A 19,224-nucleotide genomic window follows, 5' to 3' on the forward strand; every position below is an offset into this window, starting at 1 on the left:
TTGATTTTAATAAGTTGCGAGGAAATGAAAAGACAGAGCTCCACATGCTCACCAACGTAGTCAACAGGGGGAAGCCATGTTAAATATTCTTCACAAAAATAAACCAACAAGCAACATTAAGGCTCAAGGTTTCACATGGCTCACATAGCTCGTTTCAGTGAGCGTAGGTTACCGCTTCGTGCTTAAAGCTCGCATCTGTTTGTTTTACTGGGAGACTTCTATTGTGAAACAGCTGCCGACAGTGGTGAGTCTGAATTACTGGAAGACAAAGATGGAAAACATCTGCTTTCTCACAGCTGGTGCCTGCTGCTCGTTTGCTGCGGCCATGTTTAGTCACAGCGATTCAATGTGCTTCCTTTTTTAGGGATGCCTTGGTCGTAAACATTTACACATAGGGTTTTGATATAAATACAACTGATAAATTGATAGCGTCTTGATTGCTTTCCATTTGGCTGTGGTAACGTGATGTGAAAATTCCTGTAAAACTGTCACGAGTCTCAAATAATGCCTAAACTTGGGCTGGTTCTGCAATGCTCGTAACAAACTGAACATGAAGTAAAACTAGATTTCACTGAGCTTTCTAAAAGACATATCCTCGGATCAGTCACATCTCTTGCGGTACCAAGGTGCTTTTCTGTTCTTGATTTCGCTTCTTTCTCTCATCATTCCCACTGCATTTCTCACAAGGCTCTGTGTTTTCTCTCCATCTTTGCCCTTGTCCTCTCAGCCTTAGGGCTTCTCGGGATCCACAGTACGCTCAGTGTTTCTGGGAAGGGTTCAGTATTCTAGGCAGAGTGAACGTGAGCTCAAAGCAGACCCGTCTTTATGTGTGTGTGTGTGTCTATGTGTGTGTGTGTGTCTGCCTGTCTCCCCAGGCACTCATTAAGCTGGTGTGTGAAGGTGTGTGTTTCCGGAGGCTGTTGGGAGAAACGTGCAAGCATGTCGAGGTTAAAAGACCCCCGACAGAGACATAATTTCCTATCCTGGGGTGATGGGAGAAGGTAACTTCATTAGCCAGTCCCCACTATGCAGATTAACTTGATTATACTAACCAAGTCTTGATGGCGACAGTGGCGCAGAGTAAAATTGTCACACCTAGAACTAAAATCTGTGCATGTTTTCTTTTTTAATAGGATTAGCTGTGTATGCATCTGTGTGCATGAGCTTGCATCTCTGGATGCCATGAAGGGAGGCAGGGAAGGAGGGGCGGTTAATGCACCTGGGTCATGTGGTTGCTCTGTAATTTAAAAAAGTGAATCATCCTCCGGTAATGAGCAGGTGCCTGTTTAAAAAGCTCCTTTCAGTAATTTGGCTGATGTCAGACCTATGGTAATGGCTGCGTCTGTGTGTGTTTTAAGACTTTAGATGCTCATTGGTTGTTTTTGTCATTCTATACCGCCTACTTTTTTGTTCCATCCATCCATCCATTTGCTTCCACTTATCCTTTTCAGGGTCGCGGGGGGCGCTGGAGGCTATCCCAGCTGTCATAGGGCGAGAGGCGGGGTACACCCTGGACAGGTCGCCAGTCTGTCGCAGGGCCAACACACAGAGACAGACAACCATTCGCACTCACATTCACTTGCACATTCACACCTAGTGGCAATTTGGATTATCCCCACAAGCTGCATGTCTTTGGACGGTGGGAGGAAGCCGGAGTACCCGGAGGGAACCCACACAAACACGGGGAGAACATGCAAACTCCACACAGAAAGACCTGATGGTGGAATTGAACTCAGGACCTTCTTGCTGTGCGGCAACAGTGCTAACCACCGTGCTGCCATTTTTGCTTTTTTGTTCCATTGGTTTTAAAAACATATCTTATGTAGCTAATATGTCCAAACATTTGCAGTCATGCAAGGTATGCCCTTTTGTTACCCGGAGGGCAAACAGCATTAACCTCTTTTAACCTGAATTGATCCGCAGCACTTCTTACATTCACTTGCTTCATTAGTTGATGAGACTGGTGCTGGTTTACATGTACAGTGCTGTGAAAAGTATTTGCCCTCTTCTTGATTTCACATTTTTTGTACATTTGTCACAGCGAAATGTTTCAGATTATCACACAAATCTTGATATAAGACAAAGGTTACCTGAGTGAATACTAAGTTTAATTGTTAAATGATGATTTCCTTTGTTGAGGGAAAAACGCAGCCCTGTGTAAAAGTAATTCCGTACCACTTGTTAAATCATAACCTAAACATATTTTTTGCAGAACTGGCTTTATTTTCAATAATCACATATGAGCCTGATTGCTGCCAGACCTGCTGAATCAGGAACACCCATGAATAGTACCCGTCTGACAAAGTGTAGGCTAAAAGATCTCAAAAACCAACACATCATGCCAAGAAACCCAGGAACAGCTGAGAAGTCATTGACATCTATTAGTCTTCAAAGGGTTACAAAGCCATTTTTAAGGTTTTGGGACTCCAGCAAACCACAGTGAGAGCCATTAAACACTAGTGGAGAAAACTTGAAACAAGATGGTTAACCTTCCCAGGAGTGCTGGCCTACCAGAAATACTCCAAGAGCACATTGACGACTCATCCAGGAGGTCACTGAAGAACTCCAATCAACATCTACAGAACTGAGGGCCTCTCTTGTATCAGTTAAGGTCAGAGTTTATGATTCAACAATGAGAAAGAGACTTGAATAAAATTGTCATCCATGGGAGAGTCCAAGACAAAAACCACTCTTGATTAAAAAAGAACAAAAAGGCTCGTCTCATATTTGCCAGAAAACATCTTGATCCCCAACACTTTTGGGAATATATTCTGTGGACTGACGAGACAAATGTTTGATCCCCGTTACATTTGGAGGAAAGCAGTAAATCTGATCGGTGCTTTGGCATGACCTTTAAAGGTCCTGTTTATGTGCCTAGATTTAAACAATTCTGCAAAGAAGAGCGGCCTAGAACTCTTCCTCAGTAATGTGAAAGGCTCATCGTCAGTTATTGCAAACACCTGATTGCAGCTCTTGCTGCTAGTGGTGATAAATCCAGTTATTAGATTTGGGTGACCACATTCCTTTAATAAATAAATAAATAATCATCATTTAAAAACTGCATTTTGTATTTTCTCTGATTATCTAATATTAAAATTTGTTTGATTTGAAACATGGACGTCTGACATATATGCAAAATATTTTCACCTTCCTGTATGTCAGCGTACTCTGTGCTCCGAAGCTGTCCTTTGGGGACCAGAGTTAGCGAGATAGGTTTGCATCATTCACAGGAAGCAGTTCCAGTCACTTTATGGCCACTTTTGCGGCCCAGTTCCTTCCACTTTCCATCAGATGTGAGTGACTGGATAACAGAGGAATTTTGTTCCTTGAGGCATGTTAGATTACAGCTGTCTAAGCCATCCACATGAAGCCATGTGCTTCAGATTAAACACTTTAAATCTCTTGAGGGAGCTGCAGCGACGGCCACTTTCATGAATTGTCCTGTGATGCATTATAATAGCTTTGTGTCTGCACTCACCTGTTGATTTTTCTTTTTTTGTAAATGTGTATATATTGTACAAATTCTGTATTCTCCTTGCACACACCACTATAATATAACATTCATAAGAAAGGCTTTTGGGCCGGTCCAGACTGAGAAGTAAGCCCTCTGTCAGACTCCTAGTGAGGCTATTTTTCTGTGACCTACAAATGCTTGAGAAAGCACACACACACCTTCACATACACATGTTCGGGCTTGTTGGCTCCCCAGTCATGTATCCTGGTCAAGGTGAAGAGCGTGAGGGGTGGGGGGGCGGGAGCAGGTAGAGCTGTAAAAATGCAGACACATGGAGATGAGAGGAGGGAACGAGGGACAGATCTCACACGTCCTGCCGACAGCCGCCCTGGTGTTGTCAGTCTAAGGCTGACGGGCCAGAATCTGTGGGAAATGGGGAAAACTGAGCTGAATGCAACCTCTGGCTTTAAAGTCACAAAACACAGCACCCATGAAAATGAAGTCATTCTGGCAAAGGGTGTTTTGATGCAGACTATTCTTTCCGCTCAGCTACCGCAGATCCTGCAGGGTAAACGAGGACATGGACACGTATATGTTTACAAGCGCAGATTATAATTTCGGGAAAATTACAGCTTTCGAATTCCTCCTGTCATTTCCATTATGGTGACGCTGTGTGTGGCACCGTGCTGCAGGAGAGCCGCCAGGCACCAGCAAACCCAGACAAAGACAGTCAGTCAGGTAGATCATTAGTGGTTTTAGCAACATGAAAGCTCATAACACACTATGTTATGTTATTATCTCAGCAGCCACTGTACTCACATTGTTTTGGCCTTTAGCAATATGTAGGGTGGAGAGCTTCCTGTTTGCCGTGCCACCTTTTAAGGGAGTGGAATTAGCTGTGTATGTGGCGACTAACTGCCCTCTTTCCTTGGCCTTTGATAAAATCCTCCACATCCATGCCTTGCAACTGGAAACCAAACGAGGAATGGTCACATGATCGAGATGGCTGTTTCTGCTGCCTGCAAATAAGGTCGTATTAGCAGAGCAGGGCAGGGGCATGGAGGGTTTTTACAGCAGATTGGACACATGGCCTTTTGGCTTGTCTGGTTACTGGACCCTCAGATAGAGATATGTGATACTAGGCTTGGGTAACACGAGGATATATTGTAAAGTGTGAAGGCTGAAACCATTTTAAGGCCGTTCATGAAGAGTTTAGTGGGCAGAAGTGTTTTAGTTGTGTTGAAATGATAAAATTGACGGCTTTGATGATATTTCCTAAAAAATAATTAGAAATCAATCTCTTGTTCTAGCTTTTTTTCTGATTCAGTGATTGAACAAATGTTATATGTTACAAAGCCTGTCTTCATACACATACAGTAATAGGAACTCGCCTGCTGCCGTGACTGTTCTGGGGTACAAAGGGGTTAAAACAGGATATAATTTGGAGTGTGGAGAGGTTTACCAAGAACAATCAGGATAGGATAGTCCAGCAAATGTTCAAACATAGGATAAAAAATGGACCTCTCAAAACAGCAGCTATGCCCATCTTTTATTTACAGTATATACACATACAGTTAAATGAACTCTGTGCTTATGCCTTCTAACGATTTATTATCTCTTCATATATAAACTATAGCAAATACAAAACTAACAGGTCCCATTTATTATATTAATAGGCAAATTAGTAGTTTGGAAACACTTGTCACTTTTTAGACACAGGCTAAACATAACAGATGAAACAAGACACACACGGACCCAATAAACATCCCCTAAAACCTGCTGAAAACCACCAAAGCTTGTAATTAATTTTCTGTTCATTTCGAAAATAAAAAATTAGAAGAGCGTCTGCGCGAAGCAAAAAGCAGAAAGTATATCTGGTTATTCTGTCCTAAAATGCCATTTTATGACATCACTAAAATACAAAAGCACGCATGCACACTATAAATCTAAATTCCCAGTCTCCTTCTGTCTTTTCTCTGTCTTTCACACACATTGAGGTGTAAAGAAAGCTGTTATCTTTGCAACGGTGCAGCACACCTCATTTGTGCTCTGACAGTGCGACGTCTGCAGTTTGCACCCAGAGGAGGAGGATTAGTATGACGATATCGTGGAGTGTTCCTTTAGTATCTGCCAGAGGTTTCACAGCTGCACTGTGCTTTCCTCAGTCAGTGTCATTGCTTCCTTTAACTCTCTTCTCGCCCCAGCGTGCTCAGGAGAAGTGATTCTTACCTTGAGCACGGGGGGTTAGAAGAGGCGGTAATGCTATTATGAGTCGTTAAGCTGTGGCTCTGTTTGTCATACTTTTCCTTCACGCCGCGCTCCATTCACGTCTCGATCGACCCGATCCATCCGTTTGACAACGCAACCTGAGGCTACATGTTCACAGGGGGTCCTCTATTTACTTTTTTCCCTCCACATTATTTTCAGATGTGCTATGGCATGTTCTTGGCAGCGCCGAGAACTTTGCATGTCTTTAGCGCCCATGGCGTAGAGCGCTGGAAGTTGAAAACGTTTTATTTTTCTCAGCATAGCAGCGCCACGCTTCAGACGAGTTTTAGGGAGCCGTGCTGCTATTGCAGCGACCGGCGCTTTTCATATGCATGTGTTTAGTGCTGCTGGAGCTGAAAAAGAAGTGCTTGGTAGGCACAAGTGTATCTCAGATTTCTCTCTGGTCTCGCTCTGCCCTTTCTGCAGCTTTCCTTTCCCCTGTTGGCTTCTCATTTTTTTTTAATCTCTTTAGCCCGTTCCCTCTCTTTTTACTCCTCCTGCTGCCCCTCCCTCTACTTTTACCCCTCTTTGTGTACCCCTTTCTCGCCCTCTGCTCATATTTTCCCTGTCTGTGTTATGTGGGATTTCATGCAGTACTGAGTGAAACCTCCAATCAGCAGCAGCAGCAGCAAGACTGGACAGAGCCAGAGTTGTTCCTCAGAAAGGCCACACAGCAGTGTGAGATTGACGAGGTGTGTAGCCAGATGCGTTCTGCTTCACTGCACTGTGTGTGTGTTTCTGAATATGTGTGTTTGTCATTTGCAGGATGGAGGGATGAATGCAGACTTAAGTGGATGAGAGAATGATAGAAATGGAGGAAAACAGAGGCCAGGGGAGCTGGCTTTGCTTTTGTTGGGTTTACATAATTAATGTTTTGTTAAACAGAACTGTGTCTACACACAGTATCAGCTCTGATCACCAATGCAAATATTGTCAAGAGGATAAGCATGGAAAACACTCAAAATGCTTCACAGTGGGCTAAACGAAGCTCGCGTACACATTCATTACTCTGGTGGTTGTAAGTAATTAAATTCCAGGTAATGAAAAGCCGAAAACACTCATTACCTTTTCCTCAGAGCCACTCAGATGCTTTTGAATCCCTGTGTCAATTTATTACCAGCTACAAGGATGAGTCTTGACTGCATCAAGACCAGCTTTAGTCTTTCATTGGTTTGTTCTGCTCTTTTTGGAGCCACCCTGCGATAAACCTGTTTGTTAAAGGGCTTTATGGACAAATTTAACGTGACTCAACTTGATCATCAACATTTGGGACGGAGATTAAATCAGTGTTGTGAGCGTGTATTCTTGTGTGTACTTTTCTGTTGAGTGGCGCTTACAGTTGTTTGTCATTCAGTGGCATAAGGGCTCCAGAGAAACCGCCATGATTAGCCTCCCGCCCCTGGGACCGTATAGCTTTCCAGGACCTGCTCTGTCAGCACCAAACAGGACATTTATCACACACTCCGCTTCGCTACTGCTGACCCACATGGCACACGAGCAACTATGTGCACTGTATGCAAACACAGAAAGATAAACACAAATATACAGATAACGCACATGTGTGTGTGCATAAATGTAACGTTAGTACCGTTAATACTAACACACAATAAGACAAAATAAACAGTGTGCTGAAAACACACACACACACACACAGACACACACAGTGATACCCTAGTCTAACACTACTATAGTCTGTATATAAGAGATGGAGAAAGCCACGGAAAATTGAGGCCAGTGCGACCCTGCCTAAAACGTCATATTGCTGAAGGTCGCTCGGCGCTGGACCCAGAGGATCTCTCTGTCCACAGACCACCATTCAAAAAGTGTCTTCTCCTGTGAAATATTAAGTACATAGTTTTCTGTCATTTGTAGTTCTTTAAAAAACAACAATAATTCTATCATCAGGCATAAACTGTGGCATGTTTCCAAAGAGGCCCGGGGTTCAGGTGTCATTCACCTGCTCCGATCAGATGTTCAAATGTGACCACTTCTGTTTTCGATTTTTGTTTCTTTGCGTATAAAATCTTGACGAACACGGTCACAGTAGCTCTAGAAACCACGATAGAAATCACTTTTTCTTAGAGGCTATAAACATGCTTTTTCCTCTTATGCTTAGACATTGGTACTAATAGAAAGCAAACAGTAGAAGACAATCTGTTTGTGTCTGGAGCTTTCTCTTAAAAAATGGGAATATATAATTAGCCAATCCAATGGCAGCAATTCAGTATATTTAGACATGTAAACATTATCAAGATGACCAAACTGAGGTCAAACTGCAGCATTGGAATGAGGAAGAAAGGTGATATTTTTCTCACACAACCATCTCCAGGGTTTACAGAGAATGGTCTGAAAAGAAAGAAACTATCCAGTGGGAGAAAATGCCCCTCTGATGTCAGAGGTCAGGAGGGAAAGGTCAAATTGCTTTGAGTTAATTGAAAGGCAACCAAGGTATGTAGAACAGCATCTCCTATACACCTTTAGCCTTGAAGCAGATGGATTAGAGCAGCAGAAGAGCACACTGAAGGCAGCTCCTGTTAGCTGGGAACAGGAAACTGAGGCTACATTTTACACGGGCTCACCAAAATTGGTCAACAGAAGGTTGGAAAACCATTGCTGAGCATGTTCAATGCAGCTGAAGTCATGCCACAAAGAATTAAAGCAGTTCTGAGGGCAAAAGGGTCCAACTTGGTACTAGCAAGGTGGACCTAATGAAGTGGCCGGTGGCTGTGTTAAAAAATGTTGATTAGTATGTTTGCTTGAACACAAGTTAGCTTTTTTCTAGAGTATAAGCAGAATGGACGCTGTGATACTTGTGTCACTCTATTTTTAACCAAAACTACAGAATTCTTTAACTGAATACAATAAACACAAGACTGAGTGTTTACCATGTTAAAAAAACCCTAATCTCATCGTCCAGTCTGTGTACACTTACTTTTTATTATTATTTTGCTTTCACTACAAATTTAAAGCAATGATTTTGAAATATAAAATAGCAGAAGGAAAGATTTTCGTGGAAACGATCAGTGACTAAAGATGAATTATAAATGCTCTTTTCTTCTTCATTAGACCCATTGTGTGCACATACACACTTAGGCCCATACACACAGGTGAAGCAGTGCCATTGCAGTCTGACTCACCAGACTCTGTAGCATGTGACTGTAATTCAGCCTCAGAGCCCCATAAGTCATATGTATAATGCACAGCGTGGAGCTGCATAGCAGTAGTTAACATTACTGAATCACTTTGATGAATAACTGCAGGTGAAATGGCTTTAATGTGTTCCTGACTTATTGTTGGGGGTTAGTGATAACCCTCCAGGAAGTCATATTAATAATGTATCTGGAAGTAATTCCCACATTTTGTCTTCATTTTCTCTTAATCATTCAAATGTATGTTAAGTATTAGCACTACCATTAAATCACTGCAATCTAATCATTTATGGACGGTGATTTTTTTGTAACCAGAACTTCAGTGAAGTAGTAAGTTACTAATGTTTTTTACATACTAACATTCCTAATGTTAATATTAATGTTTACTCAATGAAAAATAATTTGACTTTAATGTTTTATGTGAAAAAAAACTTTAGAAGACTTTCCCTTCGAGTTTAGGAAATATCAAAGGCAATACTTAAGCAATATTGATAAGTATTGTAGTTCCAGCCCTGGTGAATGTATTGTATTAACAGTTATAGTCTTTACACTATGTTGGTTTGTCCTGTCAGGCTGTGAGGCTGTTGCATGTCTGTTTTGCTCTGCTTGTATGATCCATACTGGAACCTTCTGCAGCTCATGTCTCATCTCTCAGCACTCTTTGTCCTTGCTGGAAACGTAACGTGTTCCTTTGAGTGTCTGTGAAGTCAATACTACATTTGTTAGAATCAGGGCCCCAGAAGAGGGACCCTCAGAGTTCATCATCGGCTTATTAGATGCATTTGTCTCCTATCGACCTGCGAGGCCTGCCGTATGATCCACAGCTTAATCCTCTCTGTGTATGTGTGTGTGTGCGCATGTGTATATATATATATATATATATATATATATATATAAAATATATATTCATCTTTAACTGTCCTGCTGACAGCTCTGTCAGTCTCCGTGCCACATACATAAAAGTGGCGCAGAGACTGACAGCGAATTTGTCTCGCTAAGGTTTTGGCTGTAATTGTGCCTGGAGACACGATGACCCAGTTTGAGGCAATGAAGTGATAACTGACTCAGTGTGAATCCGTTTTCTGGGAAGGAAGAAAATACTGCGTATGCAAATGCAGATGCATAAAAAGATTTCATCGTTTAGAAAGAATCTGGACCTCTTTCACATGATAATGGGCTGGTTATATATGCAAAAAATCCACAAAACTGTGGCCCGTTAATTATATTTGTGTAGTTTGGTTGTCATTAGGTTGACACGGGTCCACGTGGATCATTGTGGTGTCTGTCCTCGTCTCCAGTTGGTATTCAAGTCTGAGATCCTTTACTCTGTCAGACACTTGATGGGCAAAGTGGAAAAGCTCTTTATGAAAGCCAAACCAGCTTGTACGTACACATCACTGAGCTTTTAAGTGTGTTTATTATGCTTTATCTATTTATATTTTTTCTGTGCTACTCTGTGGATTTCGAGAGATGCAGCCCTGCCAAAAAAAAAGGATTGCTCTTAACTCATTTTCTCTTCACATCATAGAGGGACTGGCAAACCCCTGAAAAGCACTGTCAAAATATATAAATATATATGTATATATGAAAGACCCATCAAGAATGAGTCCAAGTCTGTGAAAGCATTTCTTTTTTGGCTGTGAATTTAGAACTGATGGGTCCATTAGCAGCCAAATTGTCAGTGGTGAGATTTTGCTCTTAAGTTGGTCTGCATAAATGTCTCGAATTCAAAGTAGGACCCAGAAACGAGTTGAATGAAGGGACAGACGTGAGAAATAATGCTCTTAATGCAACATTCTTTTTTTTTTCTTTTTTAGTATGACTAAATTGCCCTTACGTTGCTCAGTAATTTCTCCCGGGCTCGATAATTGTGATACCCATTCTGAAATTACGAAGAAAAGCGCAGACAAGCGCTCTTTGGTGCTAATAGCCTGAGAAGAAAGCGCCTTCTTAACAGAGTTTTTATCGGTGTTCCTCTGCAGACTAGGACAGACTCGGGTCTCAGGTGAATTTCTGCAGCGGCTCTTTGTTGTCGACGCGTGGCAGGGATTTACCTGCCGTCTATTGTGGCAGGCAGGGCTCTAGACTCGAGATCCCGCCTGGTCGTCTTCTTCATTGCCTGAATGGGCCTGGAAAAATTGCTAATCATCTCCTATAATAAGTGGGATGGAGAAGGAGGCAAAATACAAACCAATCACGAGTGGAAAGTGTCAAATGGGTGTACATAAATTTACATTTGTGAAGAATTCCGTCTCCTGCTCAAAGAGACTTTTCACTGTGCGCGATGACTGCCAAGTGCCTGTGTTTATACTGAGATGAAACTGCCAAAGGCAAGATGGTAGCTGTTATTTATGATCAAAGACTTTGCCCGTGATTGAAAAGGCACCCCACTCTCTGATTTACCACTGTGTAACAATCAATCAATCATGAGCGTGTATGAGCTTCCCATATACTGCCCCGCTTTTCTTTTACAGCACTGGAGTTCATGTAGAAAGTCACAGGAGGAGGAGAAGAGCTGCTTTACAGCTCTGTCTGCTGATGCATCGGTCTGCAGAGACTCTACAGTTGTGCCTGGGCGCTAATGAGACATCAGTATCGCTTGTGATTTGAGAAATGAGCGATGTGAGGTTAGCATTGTTTGACATATCGCTGCTTGTTTAAAGCAGATCTTGCTGTGGATTCCTACGGTGCAATATTTGCTCCAAAAAGCCTTCCCGCTCGCTGCCAGAAGCACCTTGTTGTATTATTTATTTATTTATTTCATGTTCTCGTCTATTTGTAGACAGACGGGAGGCACTTTCACCGGCAAAAAGCAAAGGTGCAACCAAAAGCAAAGTTAAATAGGTTGCGGGAAATAATTATCTTCCCTTTATAAATAGTTGTAATGTTTTTATATTCCGACAGCTCCACTTTCTGGCTTTGGTGCGCAGGGTGGCAATTTCATGACTCTAAATTAATTGGATAGAGCGTGCAGCTCCAGCACATCACATGCTGTGTCTTTGGCTTGTTAAAACGCCTCAGCTCGTATTTTTGCTGTAATAAAAAAAACAAAAACATATTACTAATTTGTTTACGTATGGCACACACCAGCAGCTTTGAATGATAACTGTTTTCCAAAGGTGATCTCGTGTGAGGCATCTTTTTGCGACGTGTTGGATGTTTTGGGAAACTTTATCCACAAATCAAGCTTTTCCAGTTTTGCATTTTGTTCCCATGCTCTTGGACACTACTGACAGGTAAATGGTAAATGGACTGGTTCTTATATAGCACTTTTCTACTCTTCTGAGCACTCAAAGCGCTTTACACAACTTGTGCATTCACCCATTCACACCCATTCGCACAAGCACATTTCTCTAGGTGCTTTCTAGATAACATTCACACACATTCATACTCCGATGGATGCATCGGAGAGCAATTTGGGGTTAGTATCTTGCCCAAGGATATTTGGCATGCAGACTAGGGGAAGCCAGGAATCGAACCACCAACCTTCCGATCAGTAGATGACCTGCTCTACCACCTGAGCTACAGCCACACAGGCACAGGCAAGACGGTGCTTGCCCACGACTGACAAACATCCCCACTGTGTAGAATAAAACACTTGCTGTTCAAGAATAGTTACACTGAGTGACACCCTTTCTACCTATTTCAATGCAGTATTGTGTGCTTTGTTTGATTTTTTTTTTTTAATGGTTTTTATTATGAAAGGGCGATGCTAACAGTAATGCGAAGTGAAGTTTTGGACAGGCTGTTTTATTGGGTTAAGTACAGACGGGGGTATTGTTGAAGGATTGATTTTGTTGATTACCTCTCAGCGGGAACCTCAAACGTGAAACAAGAGTGTAACCTTCCAGGCAAAAAAAAAAAAAGAAGATTCAACGCGGTGACCAAACTGATTATCCTTGCATTCACCTTGTCATCTGAAAGCTCTGGGAGGAACAAAAGGAAGAGAGGACGGCGAGAAAAGCCAGTAATCCTTGACGAAAGACTGATACTTTTATGCAGATTAGATGTGGAATATTTTTAACCATGCAAACTCTGGTGGATAACAAATTGTTTGCTTTGGGACTTTGACAGTTTGTTTGAATATGTAAATATTACAGGGCCAATGGGGAGCAAGAGAAGGAGGGGGAGATAAGGCTGCTCATTTGCAATCTAGTATTGAGATCAGAAGGAGCTTGTAATAGTGCAGTAGCATGAGGTTAGGGCTTCTTGCTCTAAATTTACCCTCATGGTTTAAGTTTTGGTGAAATGTTGTACACTCTGTAAAAGTATAGTAATCTAAAGCCCACTAAAGCCCAGAACCACCCTACAGCTTTACATAAAACTAAAAATGAGAACCTTCAATATGTTTGGCTGTCTCTATGTGTTAGCTTTGTGGATAAGAGGGATAATAAGAGGTCAAGAAAATGGGTGGATGGTGGACTTCTGTATGGAGGTTGTGCAGAAACAAATCGTGACACCCGCCTGGAAAGGTGCAGCTTTTTTAAAGGGCTCACAATCAGTAGAATATTAAATCAGAGACTACGTATGCTAATTGCCTCATCAGCTTATTAAAACAAGTCTTGTGGTTGCTCTTATATCTGTAATATTTGGTTTTGTTTGTAGACACTTTGTACTGGACTTTTCTTGGAAGTAGGGAACACAGTCTGAAGGTAAAGCTCTCAGTTGATTAGCTGACCTGTTCTTCTTGTCCCCACAAGCTTAGATAAACTTACCAGAAGTATTACTCTAGATTTTTAGGTTAAGATATAACCACAAGGTGACATGTGACTGTATCTGGGATCAGAACGCTGCCACATGATGATTGTAACTGGCAATCTTAGGTTTCTTCTGTTAAATTTTCTTACTCCAGAAGCTTTTTTTGATGGTGAAGTCAAATCATTATAGATTTACAGAGAGTAGCGGCACTCAGTAATTTTCTACTTTTCAGCACCACATTGTTGGCACTATCGCCAACTGTTTCTCTGCGTCATAAACTAAATGGATAAGCACAGTTACTTGGGGGTGGGGGGGATAATTAAGGTCTGAAATTACCTAATTTTGTACCCATATGCATGGCAACACTACTGTCAGTGAGTGAAAAATGCTGGCGAACTGTTCATCAAAACCCAACTTTAGATCATGAATAAAATTTCCATTAGCCACAGAATGAAGCATGAGGACACTCGGATGGAGCTTCCAGCAGAGCCGGTGCTCCGTTTCATTGGGATCGGTTAGAAGTCAGAGGTTTTTTTTCTATTTTTGTAGGGAATATGTTCCCTGTCTGCTCTGTAAATGCCTCAGAAGCTTCCAGGACAGGCTGGAGGACACGAACACGGACTACCGTACCACTCAGTACCACACTCACCGATAATTAGCAGGAAATGGATGGATGTATGGTTAGAGATCATAATGAACAACTAACAGGCCGTTGCATGTTAGGGGTTAATACTGAATGAACACAGTGCCTGATTACGCTGGACCGTTCCTGGCCAGCTCCAATTAATTTCTCGCTGGGGTTATGCACATCCACCCCTGTATATCCTCCCCTAACACCCACCTCTCCTCCTTGTGTTCATGGTCCAGAATCAGCCTAATTTTGGAGGTGACCTGCTGCTCCTGAGATTAAGTTATGTATCATTCTCCTAATCCTTGCTGACAAGTGTGTGTTAGTGCTGAAGCCAACTTCTGCAGCATGTCATCCACTAACAGATGGCATAAATCATTCTCTTAAACGCTGCATTAAGTATTAATCATTCTCAGCGCTGTCACTGTCACACTGCTCTGTGGGCCGTGGGCATGCAAAGTGTGATTAATGAAGGTGGAGATTTGAGGAGCCACTTTTCAAGCCCCCGCCCGGTTTACCTTGCATCCCCCGTTGGCTGCGGAAGGACCCACGGGTCACCTGGACTTCTACAGCGATGACCTCGGAGAGTTAAAGGGGATCATTTGCAGCGTGGTGCGGCAAATCTTTGCTGTCTCATCTGGGACGGATAAAAAAACCAAATGCATATATTTCAAAGGCCCACCCTGTATGTTTTATTTGGCATTGTGTCACCGTTTGGATTTTTTTCCGTGTCCATTTTCTTGAAGACAAAGTGGTGAAAAGAACCCAGAGGAGCGCAAGTGCAGGCACATTGTTTTGTACAGCGGGAGGCACGCGATTATAGAGAAGGGAGTCTCTCATCCTCTGTGTTATCACACTTCTATATTGGATATAACCTCTGCAATATTGAGACAGAACATTTCATGAAATATTCTTAGTGAAATATGTCTCGATCACTTTTTTAACAAATAAAAAGCAAAAAGAAAGAAAGAAAAGTGATAAAACACATTTGCAAACAGGGAAATACTGGAAGTTGCCATCTGCCATCAGTGCTGAGCTACGCTTTGATTGGTTGGATGTCTTTTCTTGGTTTCTTAGCACTGAATCATTCATCCTGAAATTTCTGGTGCTGAATGTTGCAAAAAGTGAAATCGTGCGACTGATTTGTGTGGATGTGGTTGCATACCTCATTTAGGCTTTCATTTAAACTCAGTTGGACTCCTCCTGTCATTCTCGCAAGAAAAAATGTGACAGTGTTGCAGTTACAAGATGGTAAATAGACTGGTTCTTATAAAGCACTTTTCTACTCCGTCTGAGTTGAGCTTTATACAACTACTTCATTCACCCAATCACACAAGCACCTCAGCTCTAACATTCATACACATTCACACTCCGATGGAGAGCAACACGGGGTTAGTATCCTTGCCCAAGTATATTTGGCATGCAGACTGGGGCAGACTGGGATTGAACCACCAACCTTCTGGTTAGTCTGGTTAGTGGCTGACCTGCTCTACCACCTGAGCTACAGCCACCCCACAAAATGAGAAAGTCTGTTTGAATGATGAATTAACCAAACTTGTGTCGGTTTAATCGGTGAAGGGTGAGTTGGTGCACGCTCACGCCAACACTCTTTTAAAAAAATATGTTTAAAACGTGTGAGTTTGCAGTCAAGTGTCGCTACTTGAGTAAGTAATATCTTTTGGTTTACAGCACACGCCTGTATTTCTGCTTTTGTGTGCGAGAGATCTCTTGTCATCGTCCTCCATCGTGGTTCGAGTCCTTAAAGTGACTTTCGTGTTATGCTCCATGGCAGCGCTAGCTTAAGGATTAACACTCTCTTTTCTTGCTCCTCACACTCCTTTGCCACCATTGCCCCTCGGTGTCTCAGCTTCCTGCTCTTCTTGCCAGTGCCCTTAATCTGACGTTGATGCAAAGTGAAAGACCACTGCCGCTCCTTTGACATCCCTTTTCAGCCCCTCTGTGTCTGGACTCCAATCTTCTGCCACTGCGTTGCATTTGCTTAGCTCCAGGGTCTGAGCTTCAAACCTCCTCCCCTCCTCCCCCTGCATCCCTCAGCTTTTCCACCACCGCCGCCGCCGCTGTGCTACTGGACCCTGAGCTGTTGCTGATGTGGTTTGGCGAGCCGTGCGAAGTGCGATACAATGCATAATTATGTTGTCAGAGGGCATCATGATGGAAACATCTCAGTCCGCGGACTTCACAATGGGAGCCTATCGCTTTGCATCCTTCTGTGTGCAGTGCTAATAAAATGGATGCTCACTCAGTCCGTGATGCCATCTAGAGAGATCCAGTTGGTTCTTGTTTTCACCAATCTGAGCAGTTGTCTACCCCCCACCCAAAGAAGAAGCCTGTTAGAGAGATTCTGACAAGAAGAACTTTTGATTTCCTGACTGAAAAAGTGAATGTATTTTTAGCGAGATGCTGTAAGGCTTTTAGAAATCTTTTTTTCTTCTTTGCTATCGAGCCAGCCCTCGTCTATAGGTTCTTTTCTCTGACAGCCATAATTAGGCCGATGAGATGTTTAGCTGTTTTCTTTACGGTTTCAATAATAGCAGTCTGATTTCAGCATAGTCAGATTTTATAATTAGGAGATGAATCCGTCTTTTAGAGGATCTTCCTGGGCGTACGCTTGTCAGTCTGGTGCTGAGGAAATGTGAAGTGAAGTGTCCCAGCAGGGATTCTCCACCACTATGGAAGACAATCGGATGATGGGAGCAGGATATTAGAGAAAAGCAGCCTTATAAAAACCCACTCAGCCCCCCACTCCAGTCTAATGACAGGTGTCCCAGGGTATTTTCACCTTTAATCTTCTCAGTGAGAGGTCTCAAACTGCTTGATCCCTGATTAAGACCCTTAACTTATTTTACTTTGGCTGAGTAATGAGGCTATAAAAGTCCCAATGGAAGACTGGAATTAAAATGGTTCCCTGGATGCTGTTAGTATCTTGTTAAGCTTGAAAAACACTCATCACTGAAAGTATAGATTATAACTGTGTAGCATGGCGCACAAATTGAATGACTGTACTTGAAGGCAAATTAAACTATCAGACACTTGAGGATTACAGGGTGGTAGTGTTTCTGTGCTCTCAACAATTTAATTCCCCTTTCAAGACCTTTCCAAAGCCAAGATTGCACCTTCATGGAAGATATTATTACACAAAAGTGCAGCACTTAAAAAAAAGGGGGGAGGGGGGGAGGAGATCTGAAGGAGACACCTCATGAAAGGATTGGATTATTTTGTGACCTTTTACTAAATCGCATTGGTCTTTGAAAGCAGCTAAAACCTTTCACAGGGCGCTGCCATAAAAATCTATTTGAGGTGCACTTCTGTCCTGTGGAAAAAGACTCTCTCTCAAGACAAGGTGTTGCAAAACGAGCTTTTATTCGGTGTGTGTATACATTTATACAACGTGTTATCTCCGCTCGGCGTTTGCCTTCAAGTACATTTTGTTTTTTAGGATTTGGTGGAGAAAAAAATGATGTAAAACAAGTGGCCTTTGAAATTATTAGCTTTTGGAGGACAAATAGCACACCAGTCAGTCATGTTTCAGTGATTTGGCTGATGCTACATATTTGATGGGCATTTGAATTTGTGTTTGATGTCTTTGGCTGTCGACAGTCAAAAGAGAATTCCGAGTACTGAGAGAACTGGGTCATCTTAGATGAATTTAAGCAGAAAAATGAAAAATAGATCCGTTCAGATAAATTGGTAAGTAAAGATGTATCTCACATGCGTGGCTTAAGCTGGCACTTTATCATTGCATGCTAAGTGGAAACTTCAGTTACAAATGACGTGAATCCAGCAGTGATAAAACATACAGGCTTATCTCGGCGTAAAAGTGAAATTGCTCTACAGCTGTGTAGCCCTCCCCCCGTCTCCCCCCTGACTTCTCAGTTAGCCGGAGCCTCTGCAAAGCCTCTAGTTCCCTTTTTTCAGCACGGCTCCCACGTCTGTGGCTGAATGTACGGGGAGGAGATAGCCTGGAGGTCCTCCATCAGCCAGGCTGACCAACCAGTGCAGAATTGCAACTGAGATACAGCAGGATGCAGACTGAGGGCTGTGCGGGTTCCTGTGGCGGCTCTGTCAATGCAGAGTGTAACCCCGAACATTAGCACAGATAATAAAAGGGGTTTTCCATCCACTGATAACAATATGTCATCACTGAGCTCATGTAATCATGTCAGAGGTGATATTTTAGTTGATTTTCTAAATGTGGTTTTAATGCGTTTATAAAACATAAATGTTTCCATATCGGCTTGCAGCAACACACATTAGAAATGGGAACGGTAAATATCGACGGTGCTTTTCTTTCACTCCTTCCATCCGTTTCCTTTCATGCACAAAGGTAAAGCACTTCAGCTCTAACGTTTAGTTAAAGAAGAATGTTTGGATGGGCACTCAGAGCCCACATACGTGCACACTGCTCTTACTTTTTTCTTTCTTTTCTTTTTTTGGCAGGCAGCCATATATAACAAATGAAGGCCTCTCTCACCGTCTTCCACCAGTCTGGCACATATGCCAGGACAACGTTCTCACGCTGCAGATTTCTTTCATTTTTTTTCTCGGATCTCTTCAGCGGCAGAATTACAGCATTTATGTGTGACTAGGACAGCAAAGGGAGGAATGATTTGCGTGGACTAAAGGGGCCCCATCTGTTTGCTCTCAGAGTGTTTTTATGTTGAGTTTGATGTTGTGCAGAAAGGTCTGACAAATATGTTGCGCACCTACCTGTGGATGCTTCCATTAACTCTCATTCCTGCTGAACATTTGCAAGCGTTTTTTTCCCCCTTCCCTTTGCTTTAGATATATATTTAAATATTGTTTAGTAAAGTAAATATTAGAAGGAGCCATGTCATCAAATCACTTAGTCTCCAGCCTCCTGTGTGCCACAGCTTCAAAGAAAGACAGCTGCTGCCGTCAGTCAGAGGCTCCTTTAGACGCCCCCACGTTCATAGTCCAATAAACAAGAGAGTAAAGCCACAGATGCCTGCTACACACACAGCACCGCTGCTTGTCGGCGCGGCGTA

At 42.5% G+C, this 19,224-nt stretch overlaps 1 protein-coding gene and 1 long non-coding RNA gene across 5 annotated transcripts in view; both read left to right on the forward strand.

The window, feature by feature from the left end:
- The window catches only part of LOC146507733 (uncharacterized), a 36,545-nt gene extending 18,222 nt beyond the window's left edge, over window positions 1-18,323 (forward strand). The window contains exons 1-2 of the long non-coding RNA XR_014876954.1: window positions 1-12,107; window positions 12,414-18,323. The exon at window positions 1-12,107 is cut by the window's left edge and continues 18,222 nt beyond it. This is a non-coding gene — a long non-coding RNA (uncharacterized LOC146507733). The remainder of the gene's footprint in view (window positions 12,108-12,413) is intronic.
- Window positions 1-19,224, forward strand: part of ptprub (protein tyrosine phosphatase receptor type Ub) — a 200,747-nt gene that overhangs the window by 18,462 nt on the left and 163,061 nt on the right. The window lies entirely within an intron of this gene.

The sequence above is a fragment of the Neolamprologus multifasciatus genome, chromosome 11 (genome assembly GCF_963576455.1).
Source record: "Neolamprologus multifasciatus chromosome 11, fNeoMul1.2, whole genome shotgun sequence".
Taxonomy (NCBI): domain Eukaryota; kingdom Metazoa; phylum Chordata; class Actinopteri; order Cichliformes; family Cichlidae; genus Neolamprologus; species Neolamprologus multifasciatus.